At 41.0% G+C, this 12,898-nt stretch overlaps 1 pseudogene across 1 annotated transcript; it reads left to right on the top strand.

Moving 5' to 3' along the window:
* The first annotated feature begins 8,232 nt into the window (after nucleotides 1-8,232).
* Nucleotides 8,233-9,566, top strand: LOC308419609 (prestin-like; annotated as a pseudogene). The gene has a single exon. The product of its transcript is annotated as a prestin-like (transcript).
* Nucleotides 9,567-12,898: the final 3,332 nt, after the last annotated feature.

Genomic DNA, 12,898 nt, shown 5'->3' with positions numbered 1-12,898 from the left:
CCTTCAGCTCCTTCAGTCCTTTCTCTACCTTCTCCATTGGGGTCCTCATTCAGACAGTTGGCTGTGATCATCCCCATTTCCATTGGTCAGGCTCTGGCAGATTCTCCCAGAGACAGCTATACCAGGCTCCTGTCAGCAAGCACTTCCTGCCATCAGCAATGGTGTCTGGGTTTGGTGTCAGCAGATGGGATGGATCCCCAGGTGGGGCAGTCTCTGGATGAAATTTCCTTTAGTCTCTGCTCCACTCTTTGTCCCTGCATTTTCTATAGACAGGAACAATTCTGGATTATTCTCTGTATTTTTAAGGGTTATTTCAAGGGATGGATAATGTATGAGGCAAGCTGGTAGAATAGCAAGTAGACCATGTGTGGCTACACAAGACTGGGGAAGGAACAGGCAAGGCACATTTAAAGCCAGCTCATCTGTTTCTTCACAATCTCACACTTTTGCTTTGCACACATGTTCCAGGACTGATGGTTTCTATTGCTCTGTAGAGGTCAACCTCCATGAGGCCAGGAACTAGCCCGCCTCCCTCAGGGCTGTCTGTGTATAGCCATTTCTGGACCTGAGCCCAGCATTTGCTGAATGTCTTAGTCAGGGTTTCTATTCCTACACAAAAACATCGTGACCAAGAAGCAAGTTGGGGAGGAAAGAGTTTATTGAGCTTACACTTCCACACTGCTGTTCATCACCAAAGAAAGTCAGGACTGAAACCCAAGCAGGTCAGGAAGCAGGAGCTGATGCAGAGGCCATGGAGGGATGTTACATACTGGCTTGCTACCATTGGCTTTATTTTGTTTTTATTTTTAATTATTTTATTGGATATTCTCTGTATTTACATTTCAAATGTTATGCCCTCCTTCTCCCATCCCCCTTCCCCCTCCACTTGTCTCCATGAAGGTGCACCCTCTCCCAATCACCCTCTCCACCTCAGTGCCTTGGCACTCCCCTGAGAAAATGCACCCTCATTGGATCAAAGGCCTCTTCTTACATTGATACAAGACAATGCTGTCCTCTGCTACATATGCAACTGGAGCCACAGGTCTCTCCACAAATGCTCAATGATTGCTGTTTTAGTCCAGGGGAGTTACAGAGGGTTTGGGTGGTTGATAATGCTGTTCTTCTCACGAAGTTGCAAACCCTTTTGGCTTCTTCACTCCTTTCTCTAGCACCTTCATTGGGGTCCCCATGTTCAAACTGATGGTTAGTTTCAAGCATCCTCAGTTGTATCTGTATGACTCTAGCAGAGCCTCTGAGGAGGCATCCATATCTGGTTCCTGCCAGTAAGCACTTCTTGGCATCAACTATAGTACTTAGGTATGGTGGCTGCATATGGGTTGGATTCCCTAGGTGAGGAAGTCTCTGATCTTTTCTTCTGGCTTGCTCAGCCTGCTTTCTTATAGAACCCAGAACCACCAGCCCAGGGATGGCAGCACCCACAATGGGCTGCCCCTCCCCTTGATCACTAGTTGAGAAAATGCCTTACAGCTGTATCTCATGGAGGCATTTCTTCAACTGAGGCGCCTTTCTCTGGGATAGCTCCAGCTTGTGTCAAAACCAGCCAGTACACTGAATGAGTGCTGTGGGTAGAAAATTACACGTGAGCCAGTGGAGGTTCAGAGACTTGAAACAGTCTGTGGAAATACATGGCTTCTCGAAATCAGGAAATAGTTCATCAGGTCTGGTTCTTAATCATGGGCCACTTCCCCTTAGCATCCTCTCATGTTTTTATGGACATTCAACGTGTCTGTAAACAGACTTCTATCCATGTTGCTATACAATGATCTTTACTTTAAAAGTAAAGGTGAAATGTGACAAATACACCAAGAAAGGGGATTCAGTGAGAGGAGACAGTGAGCACATAAAGAGGAGCACTACACAGAAGGATGAGGACGATTTCACCAAATCTCTGAGTTTTAAGGGAGTGCTCCATAGGGGAAGATTACAAGGCAAGCTTCCGAATCCTGGGATTTGAGGCCAAGATTCACAGGCATAACGTCCAAGGAAACTGTGTGTCATTTGGGTCAAAAACAGAGAGACCAACACAGATTACATGGGGAAGGTGGGCAGAGAAGGGTGGATACCTGAGTGTTCAGATGCAGGGGCAGGGAAGATTCATAAGATGGGCAAAGGCAGTTCTTCTGAGCAGAGAAAAGATGGCTCTAGCTGGATGAAAGAAACAGAAGACAGGCAAAGAGGAGGAACTCTCTGTACATACATAAGACAGGAAATAAACAACATCCTGACTTGTACTAGTGATGGAGAAGGGGGTAGTATATGCATTTCAGGGGTGCTATCAAGAGCAGAAGATAGGCAATGAGTACATATCAGACACATTGGCTCTGCACAGAAATACAGATGTTGAGGTGACATTTATTTGTGCAGAGACATTTGGGTGGGTGCATGCAATAGCAGTGAACCATGGTTTCCCTATGAATCCCCCAAGGCCAAATCTTGGCGGAGGTGCTGCAAATTCTGCCCTAAGAACATTTTTCATTTCAACATTTTCTTCACACATAAGTCTGAAACTAGGTTTTTCTGCTTAACCATATGGGATATGTAAAGCACGGATTCTTGCCAAGGTAGTGTTACTCATCTTTGGTTAGAAGAAGATTGGAAAACATATTGTCTACGTAATGGCTTTTGCAAAAGAAATTAATACAGATTGAGAACCTTCTTCTGTGTTCCCACTTGTATTGCAAATTTATTCCCTTAAAATCATCCCGTGTTCTGAATGTCACTGAGAAACTTAGGAGACTGCTGAGCTAAACCCCAGAAGTGGGTTTCCAACCATAATTTAATTGGAAAGGTCGTAACTAAGTTTAGCCATATGGGACTGCCAGATGTAATCAATGCAATATAAGTTTGAAGAAGACATTATGGAGTATGTCACTGCATTTTATAAGCAATGAAAGCTGTCATTTAGGCAACAGAAATCACTCTAATGTCTTAGAAAATTAGCACATTGGAAGAGCATGAAAGTATTAGAGGTTCCTGCAGAATGAATAATGATGACGGAGTGATACCATACTAAATAAAAACACGCAGAATTCAGGTAATAATGCTGTTGTCTGCAAGCCCTCCCTGTCCCACATACATCACATTTGCAAGGCTGTTAAGGCTGAAAGATTTTACATCCATACATTCGATGGTGCAAATATTAACTGACATAATTGGGAACCTGGTTTTATTAACAATGACTATCAAGGCATAACCGAGAAGAATGGCTTAGACAACTGAAATTGCCACCACTGGATGCTTCAAGCTTCAAAGCTTTTTAAATCCAGCTTTTAATGCAGCAATGGAGAAACTTAGACCAAAGTCAATGATCCTAAATACATCAAGTCTATTTATTCAAAACTTGGAAGTCCTATTTGGTAGAAAAATGTCACACAAGGGTAAATAATATAAAACTCAGGGTTTTTTTATGTTTGTTTTTTCTTTTCTTTCTTTCTTTCTTTTCTTTTTCTTTTTTTTTTTTTTTTTTTTTGTTTGCCATCCAGGCTATGTTATAGAGGGTACAAAGGACTCACATGCCCAACGTTGCCCCAGGAATAGTTGTTTTACAACATTAAATCTTGTTCAAATGCAGTTGTATATGCTATATACATATATACCATAAAGCAATAATAATCCCAAAGCAGACACAAAACTACCCCTCACGTGAGGCATCATTATCTACACTTACCTTCTTAGAACATGACTAAGCTGAAATATGGGAAATTGTAACAGGATCCTAAGCACCAGAGCCTCAAGTGCCCATAATGTCAAGCTCATTCAAGGCAGATCTCAATGTGAATACCACAAAGGAAAAACTATTCAGACCATTTGTATTTTATGATCATATGATCTTTGGTCACATCACTTCAGGAAGGTGGGGGTTCCAATTAGAGGTTCTCTAAAGATAAACAAGATGCAAATGTATTGTTATCTCTTTCTTGCCTTCAAGGCAAAACTCATAGAGTTGTGGAAAATTCCAGGTTTAGGCTCATATTTTAAAACTAAGACAGCGTGCTCTGAATGTTTGGAAGTTACACCTTTCCTGCTCTAGCAACAGAACGGGAGAACATGGTTAGCATTCCAAAGTCAGACTGGCACATTTTCTCCTGACCTGATTCAGCTGGCAGCCTCCCTCGTCATCCAGAGAGTCATTACAATCTTGGCCAGACCCAATTGATGGCACCACACAGGGTGATGAGCTTACCCAGCTGGACCAGAGATTTGTGAGCTGCAAGACTAATTGAAGGCTTTCAGTGAAGCAGAATTTTGCTAACCCTTAGACAATCTCCAGAGTAAAGTTAGTTTGAAGAAAATAATGTTTATGTCCCAACTGTAGCCTGTAAGTGTCCCTTTCTTGAGGGAAGGACACTAAATGTTTACAGAGTATTCCAAGAAGCAGGCATTGAAGATTAGATACTTCAAGGTCAGGTCTGACACAGTTGTGCCTTTGCTATCTCTGAAGGCAGTTACCATACGTGTTTCAGATAACATTTGTAGTCTTTCTACCTAGCCAACCTTCATTTGTTCTCCTTGAAAACTCATGGTATTGAAGGTGACCCTCAATAATTCATATTCATTTGATACTTATCACGATCGGTGCAGAGTCTTGACTAGTGCATTCTACATGAATGTTTGGCAAACAAAGAGGAGCAGTCGTGACATTTTTGGAATATGAATAATTTGAGGGTATAAATGAGGAAACTGTATTAAGAATGAGGAAATCTGGACTTGACTTCTAACTCCACTGTGTTACCTTGAAAATTTTCTATTCATATGGGGAACTACACCTACATAGTAGTTACGGGAATGAAATAGTTAAATGTAGATGTTTGTGAAGTGATAAAAATGGGACCTAAGAGCTGAGCATCAATGGTTGGACTTCGACAAAACACTGAAGTAGTTGCCATCCACATGCAGAGTCAAGGCTGAGTCATAATTTCCCCCACAACTTTCTTCATTTTAGCCATTGTTTCTTTTGGATGCAGGGGACTGAGCTCAGGGCATCATGTGGATGTTTAGCAGTAAGTACTCTACTATTGGGCTGCACCCTTAGCCCTTGACTCTAACCCTTAGCCTTCCTGTATAAAGCACTGTAAGACTATAAAAACTTGCCATGCCTTTGTTTATTTAAACTAATTCCTAGTTAGAAATAACTTTAGCTTAAAAAGAAGTTGGAAGATGTACAGAGTTTCAATGTGGCTGTCTCTGTTTCTCCAGACACTGAACTCTTACAACTAATGCAAAACTCTCGGATCCAGGAACCTTCACATTGGCATGATATAGCTAATGAATCTACACACTTTGTTCCGATTTTACAATTTTATACTAATGTCTTTTTTTTTTCCTTCTTGGTTCTAGATTCTGTCCAGAATCCAACAGGATTCTTAGCTCATGCTCCTTAGTAACTTCCAATTTATAGAAAGGTTATCTCATGGAATCATAGTATAATCATAGATTATATAAATATCCTTTCTTATTTCCATTTTGGCCAATACTTATGATATATACTTACAGTCATTTCAAAAATAGCAACATGGTATTTTTCAAGCTGTGATGTTTCTAGTTTTGTGGCTATTTCTATCTTTACCAATTCCTATTATATTGACAGAAATAGGTTATCTTTATGTGTTTATAATTATGCTATTTTGGATGCTCTTTATTTTATTGCCTTAGGTAATAAAACAAGTTATCCTAATGTTTTTTTTTTTTTATCTCAATGTCTTTTGAGAAGTCAATCCATCCCCAGAAACGCTTGTTTAAGAATGTAGAAAGGCATTCTTGGGAATCAAATGCATTGGCTCCTGGGAATCAAATGCAGCAGGACCAGAAGTCTCAGTCCAGCTTGAGCTACATGAGAGCCTGATGCTAAGAGTAAAATTTAGAAAAAGAAGACATGGAATGGGTGAAAAATTAAACATGTGCTCTAAGAGCAACCACGTAGTCAGGGACTTCTGGGGATACAGGATACTCAAGGTATACACCTGTAAGTTCAAAACTGAAGACAAAAGGCCTTCAGCCACAGAGTTCAGGAGAGTGTGCATCACCAACATTTATCCTCTGATTAGGGATTTAGTTGTTGAGATTTGGCAAGAGGACATTTAGGAATATTTATACTGTTTCATATGTATGAATGGACAGAGGGCAGAAAAAATGTGTGATGACAACTTTAATGTGAGAGGTGAGGGAGGGGCAGAGATAGGGGAGAAACAGAGGTGGGGAGAGAGAGCAGAGGTGTGGGGCAAAGAGCATGGACACCAACTGACCAGCTGAGGTTATTTGAAACATGAGCAAATAAACAAAACCCCCAAACAGACAAAATTAATGTTTAGTGAGAATTATATAACACAATCCTCAATGCAACCGAAGAGCTAGAAAACCTCCCATTGCCTCTTCTGCAATGCTTGTCCTAGTCTCGTCTGTTCTCAAGGGACATGGTCTCACATTTCTGAGGTTCAGTGTACTCCAAATACCACGTGAAAACACCAACAGAGCAACAATTTCATATCTTGCATTGACCTTACAACTGAGTCAGACTGAGCTTCTTTCTAAAAGTTAGTCCTAGAAAAAGCTCTTGATTCTGTGGGTAAAATGTGAGGCTCATCTTCAATTTTTAATATTCTCTTTCAGTGCCGAAGGCATTTTATAAGGTCGTTAGCTAACTCAATGATGGCATGGATGTTAAAGGTGCTTCCTCTCTCTTTCTAATAAATGAAAGTTTAAGGGAAATGGATGAAACTAGAAAATATCCCAAGTGAGGTAGGTAATCCAGTCACAAAAGAACACACATAATATGCACTCACTGATAAGTAGATATCAACCCAAAAGCTCAGATTACCCAAGATAAAAGTCAATCCACAGACTATATAAAACTCAAGAAGTTGGAAGATCAGAGAGTGGATCTTTCAATCCTTCTTAGAAGGGAGAACAAAATAGTCACAGGAGGAAATACAGAAAGAAAGTGTGGAGCAGAGGCTAAAGAAAAGGTCATCCAGAGACTGCCCCACCTGGGGAATCCATCCCATATACAGTCACCAAACCCAGACAATACTGTGGATCCCAAGAAGTGCATGCTGACAGGGTCCTGATATAGCTGTCTCCTGAGAGGCTCTGCCAGAGCCTGACAAATACAAAAATGGATGCTTATAGTCAACCATTGGACTGAGCAGGGGTCCCCGATAGAGAAATTAAAGAAAAGACTGAAGGGGTTTGCAATCTCATAGTGCGAACAACAATATCAACCAACCACCCCCCCAGAGCTCCCAGAAACTAAATCACCAACCAAAGAGTACAGATAAAGGGACCCATGGCTCCAGCCCCATATGTAGCATAGGATGGCCTTATCAGACACCAGGAGACTAGGAGGTCCTTGGCTCTGTGAAGGCTCAATACTCCAGTGTAGGAGAATACCAGGGCAGGGAAATGGGAGGAAGTGGATGGGTAGGGGAACACGCTCATAGAGGCAGGGGGAGAAGGAATGGAATAGGAGGATTCCAGAGGGGAAACTGGGAAAGGGGATAGCATTTGAAATACAAGTAGAGAAAATATCCAATAAAAAAAAAATCCTCTGTAGCCGACTAAATATTGTTTCACAAAGTCAGTTTCTCAAGGATGAAAAGAAAGCCTTCTTTACACATATGCACCAGCTCTTCCCTCCACTGCTGCAGCTGCGACAAAGTTTCCAAACACATTCATTATTTAAAACAAAACAAAACAAAACAAAACAAAAACTTTTGTATTTTTATTTGATGATTTTTTTTGGCTGCATTTTTCATTGGTATAAATCAAATACCTAATCTATGTAATTGCAGTAGTACACTGAAAATTTCTGTCACAGTCACAACAGCCATGTCGATTCAAGGGGCACAGACTTATTCACTCCTTCTAAAGCAAAATACTTTACCTCATGACCTATAGGCAGACGTTCTAGTATTTCTGTTTGATTAAGAAAAATACTTTCATAAAATCAGAAGCAGGTACTTATTAATTAGTAATTCAGGATTTTTGGCTTATTACATATAACATACAGAGCTCACGCCTGCGCCTCCGTTTCAGGTCCTTTTGCTGTTATTAGCTTGATGATCGGAGGGGTGGCTGTCCAGTTAGTACCAGATGACATTGTCTTCCTAGGAGGAGTTAACAACACCACCAACGGGACAGAAGCCAGAGATGCCTTAAGAGTGAAGTCACCATGTCTGTTACCTTAGTTTCAGGAATCATTTAGGCGTCGACCTGATGGTTTTTGGTTTGCTGTTGGGTGGCAAGGAGTTTAATGAGAGATTTAAAGAGAAACTGCCAGCGCCCATCCCTCTAGAGCCTTTTGCTGTGGTGATGGGGACTGGCATTTCTGCAGGGTTTAACTTGCATTAGTCCTACAGTGTGGATGTCGTTGGAACACTCCCTCTGGGGAGCTCACTGCCCTGGGGATAACTCCATCGGATCTCTCTTCCAGACCTTCTCAATTTCTTGCTCCTTGTCTCGAAGCCTAATTCAGGAAGGAACTGGAGAGAAGACACAGCTTGCAGGTTGCTTGGCCTCCTTGATGATTCTCCTGGTCATATTAGCCACCGGATTCCTCTTTGAGTCCTTTCCCCAGACTGTCCTTTCCGCCATTGTGATCGTCAATCTGAAAGGAATGTTCATGCAGTTTTCAGACCCGCCCTTCTGGAGAACCAGCAAAACCGAGCTGACCATCTGGCTCACCACCTTTGTGTCCTCCCTGTTCCTGGGCTTGTACTATGGACTGATCACTGCCGTGATCATTGCTCTGCTCGCTGTGATTTACAGAACACAGAGTCCGAGCTCCACAGGCCTGGGACAGCTCCCCGACACGGATGTGTACATTGCCGTGGACACATATGAGGAGGGGAAAGAAATTCCTGGAATAAAAATATTCCAAATAAACGCCCCAATTTACTATGCAAATAGCGACTTGCATAGCAACGCACTAAAAAGAAAGACTGGCGTGAACCCAGCACCCAAAATGGGAGCGAGAAGAAAGGCCATGGGGAAGTACGAAGAGGAAGTTGGAAACGGCAACATGGCCAACGCGACTGTTGTCAAAGTGGATGCAGAAGTAGGTGGAGAAAATGCTACGAAGCCCGGAGGATGAAGTCAAATTTCCCCCAATAGTCATCAAACATTTCCTGAAGAGCTGCAGAGATTTTTGCCCCGGGGGAAAATGTCCACACTGTCATTCTCGACTTTACACAGGGGTATTTTATGGATTCTGTGGGAGAGAAGACTCTGGCCCGGATTGTGGAAGTACATGGAGATGTTGGAATTTATGTATATTTAGCAGGATGCAGCCCGCAAGTTGTGAACGACCTCACCAGCAACCGTTTTTTTCTTTTTCTTTTTTTTTTTTCTTTTTTCTTTTTTTTTTTTTTTGGAAATCCTGCCTTAAAAGTATCTATGATGCAGTCTTGGGCAGCCAAGTTCGGAAGACAATAGCTGAGCAAGAAACCACAGTCCCACCTCCCCAGGAGGATGTGGAGCCTAATGCCACACCCACAACGCCGGAAGCAAAAAGGACCTGCATGGGGTTGTGCCCGTCTCCTGCATTCTGAACTTACACACTTAAATACCAGGTCATAGGCTTTCCTTCCACCCCTGAGGGCAATGCTAGTACTTACGGCTCCATTTGGAAGGAGAATGAGGCACAGCAAGCTGTATCTCATACTTGTGTTGTTTAAACTGGATACTTCAAAGATTAACTGGCTTCTTGTGCTTGTGCGGTAACATTTCCATCACACCTTAATGTTATCTCTGTTTTGTGTTATTTTTTTCTCACTCCTGTTTTCTTTATTTTCTGAAACCTTTGGAAACTAATTACATAAAACTACAAAAATTAGCAAATGTCTTGAAATCTGTATATAAAACATAAATTACCTCGAGACAAAAAAATACAATATACTTAGGAGTCTTAGATTCTCAATGACTACAAATAAGTAAAAGAAAAATGCTTGTTATTTTTAAAGAATATGAATATATATAATTATTAAATTCACATTTTAACTTGACTTTAATTCCATGTGGGAACCATTAAGGAATGGGTCTGCACTATACAAAGCTGTAATACAAACTGTAGGCTATTCATGCTGACCTTTGTTCTCATGCTGTGCCTGAAACAACACATCTTACAAAGTACAGCTAGTTCCAAATGGCCCTGCCAGTGAAGTCTAAGGTTATCTTAAGATTAAAAAAATAAGAAGAACTGACTTCAATCTATAATATTTTTGTTAATTGAGTCAGGTTCTCAACCGCAGAGCCTAGATTAACCTGGCAAATGTAAGCTAGGATGGTCTTCAATCCACAGCAATCCTCCTGCCTCAGTCTCTTGAGTGCTAGAATTATAGGCATGAGTTTGTAAGTAGATTTTTTAAAATGGCCAAAGCTTAGACGTACTCAGAATGGTCCAGTGTTTAACTTCATTGCCCAAGCTTTCCTACAACATAGCCTCTAGCAAGACTCAGCTGTTTCAAACCTCTGGTAATAGGGCTGCTGTCCTTTATGTCAAGAGAGAGAGGAAAGCAAAGTCCCCATGTGATGTGAGCTAGGCAGACATTGAGGGGCTCATGCTGTAAGATGTAGATTGTTATGAGATTATCTAAAACAAAATGGCTCCCTGTGTGCCAAGTGAGTGCAACAGGATCACACATGCTTTCCTTACCGATGAGCAAATGTTGAAGACATAAACAGAGTTTCAGAGCAAAACAAATGTGATTTTTTTTAAATAATAAAAATCAGGGATTTCTCAATGATAAAAAGAAAAAGAAAATCAATGCTCCCAATATCTTTGGTCACCTATTACCTTTGGTTCAAGCTATTACCCTGAAACTTATTATGTATTAAAATGTATCGTTTTTACCCACAGATAACCTTATGCAATGCAAATGAAGTTACCAGTTCATGTTTACAAATAAGAAGCTCCCGTGACTACCAGAAATTTTTGAACCACACTAGACATGGCCAAGAAAAAAACTGAGTTTGTCCAATGAACAGTTTATAAATTACAGATCATACTGTAACGTGTCTCATTTACCGTCAGAGGCAACTAAGAGGTGTTACCAAACATGCCTGGGGGTTGTGGGAAAGGAAGTAATGAAGTAATTTAGGAGATAAGGAAGACTGATTTTGGTGGCCAACTTGACACATTTGGGAAGAGGGAGCCTCAACTTAGGAGGTGGCTCTATCAGATTGGTCTGTGTGTATGTCGTTGGGGTAATCTGTTGCTTTATAACTGATGAGCCCACTGTGGGTGCTACCATCTCTAGGCACAAGGGCTTGGGCTGTATCAAAGGCAGTTTTACTTGTCTCAGGAGTAAACCAGTATACAACATTCTTCCACAACCGTTGCTTCTGCTTCCATCATTGATGGCTGTGACAGGGGACTGTTGGTCATGGTGTTGATCACAGCAACAGAGAACAAAACAGGAAAAGTAAGGGACATGGAGAAAAAATGTTCTACTAGGCAATAGGAAACTGAAAAGTATTCAGGGGTGGGAAGGACTCAGGCTAGTCTTAATCCAATGACTCAACACTGGGCACATACTTTGCATTGTGAGCTTTAGAAAATAAGAAGAAATTTATTTAATTAAATCTAGGAGTAGAGGCCCATAGAGTGGCAGCCAACATGTGAATTATGTCATAAGTAAACACATAATGGGTGTGTGTTCAGTAAAAGCACATAATTTTAATGCAGAGCTACCATAAACGGGTTCTGCCCGTTTTACCCGATTAGTGATCTCCTGGCATTTGTCAGATGTGTAAACACAGGTTCTCCATAGTAGATACTTTAAAGCCAAGTCATGACCTGGTAGAATTTGAAACTTACGGAAAGATATGTCCCAGAGAAGGAAGCAGAACATTTATTTTAATTGCATAAGCAACCAAAACGCCTGTGAGCATTTTTACCATTATGGACCAGTAGAGGTCTTTAAGATGCCTGTCCATTTATTTCAGTAGCTGAAGTTGCATCTTTATTGTCCAAGGTCTGCTATAATGTTTGGTTGAGTTGGTGGATAAATTCCCATTTCATCCATTTGGGGGATTTGTGGTATCCCACAATAATTCTAAATCCTTATTCTGTCCTTCTTCCTGCACTGCATGCCTAATTGACTCATATAAAATGATAGTTAAGATCACAAGTTCATAAGAGGTAAATGTGACGGTAATTCTTAGTCTCTTCTAAGCACAATTATTGGAAGTGTACATTCTAAGAGGGGAACTTGAAATCATTTCATATAACATCAAGGAAGCTGTTCCTCTTTAAAAAGTTATGATTTATTAAATATTTTATGTCCTTGGGATTAAATTCAAATATCATACAGCTCATTTAAAGATACACCATTCCTTAGCAGAACACAGTAGTATCACATATAAAATCTTTTCGGCTTTTCCCATATTCATACTTCAGCTGAACACTGAGTTTTCTGATATACTGTACTCATTACATTTCCATGCAGTAATATTGATGCGAGGCAGGATTTAGACATATGCTTCTCAATCTTTGCCTCAAACTCGAGGAATATGATGTATTCTTCACTGTATCCAGTCTGTGCTAGGGGATGGAGATGAGACAGACTCAAACAGAGCTCAGAGGCTCTTCTAGTGTCCAGACCTCACTGCCCAGGTCAACATCCTCTCCACCTCTATGAAGCCCAGGACTTCTGAGAATCATTACTAATCTTGGAGAGAGAGAGAGAGACAGACAGACAGAGAGAGGGGAGGGGAGGGAGGCTGAAGGAGAAGAAAAAGTATGGAAAACTTAGCACCACACTTTGAACTTCTAAGAACATGCGATTCTTCCTTGACAAACAAATCTGCATACGCAACAACCACAACAAATTGCTAATACTTGCAGTTTCACAAATCTCCAATTTCCCATTTTGCTTTCCTA

Source organism: Micromys minutus (assembly GCF_963924665.1).
Source record: "Micromys minutus genome assembly, chromosome: 4".
Classification (NCBI taxonomy): Eukaryota; Metazoa; Chordata; class Mammalia; order Rodentia; family Muridae; genus Micromys; species Micromys minutus.
The sequence above is the reverse complement of the archived record's forward strand: the minus strand, read 5'-3'. Positions and strand labels throughout refer to the sequence as shown.